At 62.5% G+C, this 5,000-nt stretch overlaps 1 pseudogene; it reads right to left on the reverse strand.

Moving 5' to 3' along the window:
- The window catches only part of LOC124730116, a 7,996-nt pseudogene that overhangs the window by 2,406 nt on the left and 590 nt on the right, over positions 1-5,000 (reverse strand).

Raw genomic sequence — 5,000 nt, forward strand, 5'->3', positions numbered from 1 at the left:
ATGCCGCTCCAGCGCCTCAATCTCACGCTGCACCTCGTCCCGGCCTGCACCGTCGGCGGCTGGCCCAATCCTCTTCAGCGCCAGGAGACGGGACCGGCGAAGTGTTGGCCCCATCCATCGGCATGATGGGATGCCGAGGCCTCCCTGGGCTACAGGAGCGTGGAAGTAGCCCAGGGGAGTGTCCGCCGGAAGGCGGAACCATCTCCTGACGGCGGCACGGATGGTCACATCTGCCGCTTTCAACGCACCCACTCGGGTGCGGCTGAGGGCCAGCCCATGGTACAGGCCAGGCAGAAGTACGGTGGTGAGGGCGTGGAGGCGCTGTTGCGGCTTGAGCGGAGCTCGGGAGATGACGTCCAGCTGCTCCACCAGGTGGCGTCGTGGGTTGAAAACGCAGCGACCCGCGGTGGAGAATTGCAGTCCCAGGTACCGGAAGGTTTCACCCACACGTAGGGCGGGCACGGTGGCGTTGCCCGCTTTGAAGGTAACGTCGGCGTCGACCTTCACCTTCTTGTCGCGCCCAGACGCGACTAAGGCGAGGGTGAAACACTTCCGGGCGTTGATCTGCAGCCCCAGATGGGCGAGGGCTGCGACGGCTGCGTCGATGAGGGACTGCAATCCCCTCGCGGTCGATGCAAAAAGCAGGACGTCATCTGCGAAGGCCGCAGCGTTAACTCTGCGACCAAGGATCCGAGCTCCGATGTGGGAGGGAAGTTGACTCAAAACATAGTCCACCGCAAAATTGAAAAGGAGGGGGGAGAGGGGGTCACCCTGACGCACACCCCTAGCCGGCTGCAGGGGCACGCCCACGTCGGCGCCGCCCGCTATCACTGTCGTGCTACCCTCGTAACACCTTTCGACGTACTCAATAAAGCAATCCGGCAGGCCATGAGCCCTCAGCACGGGGCGGAGGGCAGCATGGTCCACCGAATCGAACGCTTTAGAGACGTCGATCGATGCCACAAAAACAGAGCGACAGGAGCGGACTGCGTCGGTGAGAGCAGTGTCCAAGATGAAGGTGTTTTCCAACATCCCATCCCGGGGGATGAATGCCCGCTGACGTTCGTCCACAGCACATGCACGCATCAGGCGTGACGCGAGAACCTTGTGAAAGGTCCGCGCCAACACCGAGCAGACCGTAATGGGGCGAAAGTCAGCGGGGGATGTTGGTGCAGCCGTTTTGGGGAGAAGTGACGTCCGGGCGCGAAGCAGACGCTCGGGGAGGGCGCGGGCCAGGAGGAAGAGGTTCAAGAGTTTCACCAGGACTTCATGCGGCAGGCGCCGCAGCTCCGCTGGAGTCAGGCCGTCCGGCCCGGCTGCCGATCCCCTGGGCGGCAAGGCAGCAGCGACCTCCTCACGTGTGACCGGCCCCCATAGGCACTCAGGAGCGACAGGCTCCGAGTGCGGGAGAAGGCGGTCACGGATGAAGCCGGCGGTGGAGATCGGCTTCTTCGTGAAGAGGTCCGCCCAGAAGTCCAGCAGACCGGGGATGTCGGGTGGCGGCTGCAGCAGGGTGCCGTCCAGCAAGCCGCGCACGCAACGTGCACGCGACCTACGGAAGGCGTCCTGTGTGCGCGCGTATTCCCAGCGGCGCCGCTTGCGCTTCTGCAGCGGCGGGGCGGCAGGCGGCCGCTTGGATGATTGGCGCGGCCGCTGTGTCCTGGTGATCGACCTCTCCCCCCTGGACCCGACCGACGCAAGGGCATCCGGGAGCATGCCCAGGATGACATCGGGCGGCGTGCCCCGCCCCAGACCAATGACTCGATCCAGGGCAGAGAAACGCTGGGCGGAAGCAGGCAGCCCCGCCAGATGCTCCCAGATGGCGGCGTCAGTCGGCCCCTCCGGCGGCGGCCCGGTGGTGTCGGCCGCGAAGTCCTCGGCTGCGTCGACGGGCGGCGCAGCGGCCTCGCCCGCGTCAGGCAGCGAGCTCGCTGCTCCACGGCGGGACGCCGGCTCTTCGCCCCGACCGATCTCAAGTGCCTCCATGAATTGGCGGACAAGCTGCTTGTGGGCAGCTTGCCGCCGTCGGCACTTGATTGCCTCAAGCGTTCGGTCGGGGAACATCCTGGTAAGTTCTTGATTTACAAAGAAGAACCGGGCGTCCCTCTCAAGGAACAGTTCGGCCTCTGCCTTGGCGAGCGACAGGACTTCTTCCTCCGTCCACCTCGCGCGATGCCTCTCCGTCACGATCTCAGCGTTGGCGGCCGCAGGGTGTTGGCGGCGGCGATGGACCCCGAGACCGTTCTTCGTGGTAAAAGTGCGGTGGCACTCACTGCAAGCAAAGGGAGCTACACAAACTATCGCATTTTCGTTACGGCCGGTTGGCCGGATAGGTGCTGGGGTAGCTGGGGTGGCACCTTCAGCGGAAGGGCCACCATCTCTTGTTTCTTGTCGGCTGCCCCCAACTATAAAGGGATAATGCGAGGGGGGGCTGGTAACCCCCCCAAGCCCCTGGTGCGGTCTTCCACTCTGCGAAAATCAGCGGGCCCACGAGAAGGGGAGAAGACCGCAGGAGAGGAGAGGCTAAGAGGGCTAGGCCCATGTATTGCGCATCACTCTCCCTGTAACTATAACCCAAGGAAGGCACCTCGCAGCAGCAGCACGACTACATCAAGACCGCACTTCGAAAAGCCAAGTCCGGATGCAGCCACACCGCCGCCACTTGGCCACCTTAAGAGAGTCATAGTTACTTAAGAGTCATAGTTACTTAAGAGAGTCATAGTTACTCCCGCCGTTTACCCGCGCTTGCTTGAATTTCTTCACGTTGACATTCAGAGCACTGGGCAGAAATCACATTGCGTCAACACCCGCTAGGGCCATCGCAATGCTTTGTTTTAATTAGACAGTCGGATTCCCCCAGTCCGTGCCAGTTCTGAGTTGATCGTTGAATGGCGGCCGAAGAGAATCCGCGCACCCGCGCGCCCCCGGAGGAGCACGCTAAGGCGGACGCGGCCTCGCAGCAAGGAAGATCCGTGGGAGGCCAAGGCACGGGACCGAGCTCGGATCCTGCACGCAGGTTGAAGCACCGGGGCGCGAACGCCGCGCAGGCGCGCGCATCCTGCACCGCCGACCAGCACGAGGCCGACCAACGGCGAGAGCAGACCACGCCCGCGCTAAACGCCCGCACTTACCGGCACCCCTACGGCACTCACCTCGCCCAGGCCCGGCACGTTAGCGCTGACCCACTTCCCGACCAAGCCCGACACGCCCCGATCCTCAGAGCCAATCCTTATCCCGAAGTTACGGATCCAATTTGCCGACTTCCCTTACCTACATTATTCTATCGACTAGAGGCTCTTCACCTTGGAGACCTGCTGCGGATATGGGTACGAACCGGCGCGACACCTCCACGTGGCCCTCTCCCGGATTTTCAAGGTCCGAGGGGAAGATCGGGACACCGCCGCAACTGCGGTGCTCTTCGCGTTCCAAACCCTATCTCCCTGCTAGAGGATTCCAGGGAACTCGAACGCTCATGCAGAAAAGAAAACTCTTCCCCGATCTCCCGACGGCGTCTCCGGGTCCTTTTGGGTTACCCCGACGAGCATCTCTAAAAGAGGGGCCCGACTTGTATCGGTTCCGCTGCCGGGTTCCGGAATAGGAACCGGATTCCCTTTCGCCCAACGGGGGCCAGCACAAAGCGCATCATGCTATGACGGCCCCCATCAACATCGGATTTCTCCTAGGGCTTAGGATCGACTGACTCGTGTGCAACGGCTGTTCACACGAAACCCTTCTCCGCGTCAGCCCTCCAGGGCCTCGCTGGAGTATTTGCTACTACCACCAAGATCTGCACCGACGGCGGCTCCAGGCAGGCTCACGCCCAGACCCTTCTGCGCCCACCGCCGCGACCCTCCTACTCGTCAGGGCTTCGCGGCCGGCCGCAAGGACCGGCCATGACTGCCAGACTGACGGCCGAGTATAGGCACGACGCTTCAGCGCCATCCATTTTCAGGGCTAGTTGCTTCGGCAGGTGAGTTGTTACACACTCCTTAGCGGATTCCGACTTCCATGGCCACCGTCCTGCTGTCTTAAGCAACCAACGCCTTTCATGGTTTCCCATGAGCGTCGATTCGGGCGCCTTAACTCGGCGTTTGGTTCATCCCACAGCGCCAGTTCTGCTTACCAAAAGTGGCCCACTTGGCACTCCGATCCGAGTCGTTTGCTCGCGGCTTCAGCATATCAAGCAAGCCGGAGATCTCACCCATTTAAAGTTTGAGAATAGGTTGAGGTCGTTTCGGCCCCAAGGCCTCTAATCATTCGCTTTACCGGATGAGACTCGTACGAGCACCAGCTATCCTGAGGGAAACTTCGGAGGGAACCAGCTACTAGATGGTTCGATTAGTCTTTCGCCCCTATACCCAGCTCCGACGATCGATTTGCACGTCAGAATCGCTACGGACCTCCATCAGGGTTTCCCCTGACTTCGTCCTGGCCAGGCATAGTTCACCATCTTTCGGGTCCCAACGTGTACGCTCTAGGTGCGCCTCACCTCGCAATGAGGACGAGACGCCCCGGGAGTGCGGAGGCCGCCGCCCCGTGAAGGGCGGGGAAGCCCCATCCTCCCTCGGCCCGCGCAAGGCGAGACCTTCACTTTCATTACGCCTTTAGGTTTCGTACAGCCCAATGACTCGCGCACATGTTAGACTCCTTGGTCCGTGTTTCAAGACGGGTCGTGAAATTGTCCAAAGCTGAAGCGCCGCTGACGGGAGCGATTATTCCGCCCGAGAGCATCCCGAGCCAACAGCGGCGCGGGTCCGGGGCCGGGCCAGGTAGGTCCGTCATCCGGGAAGAACCGCGCGCGCTTGCCGGGAGCCCGAGCGCCCAAAGGGGCGAATCGACTCCTCCAGATATACCGCCGGGCAGCCAGCCAGGACACCGGGGCTCTGCCCAACAGACGCGAACCGAGGCCCGCGGAAGGACAGGCTGCGCACCCGGGCCGTAGGCCGGCACCCAGCGGGTCGCGACGTCCTACTAGGGGAGAAGTGCGGCCCACCGCACAC

Source organism: Schistocerca piceifrons, unplaced genomic scaffold (assembly GCF_021461385.2).
Source record: "Schistocerca piceifrons isolate TAMUIC-IGC-003096 unplaced genomic scaffold, iqSchPice1.1 HiC_scaffold_1230, whole genome shotgun sequence".
Lineage (NCBI taxonomy): Eukaryota > Metazoa > Arthropoda > Insecta > Orthoptera > Acrididae > Schistocerca > Schistocerca piceifrons.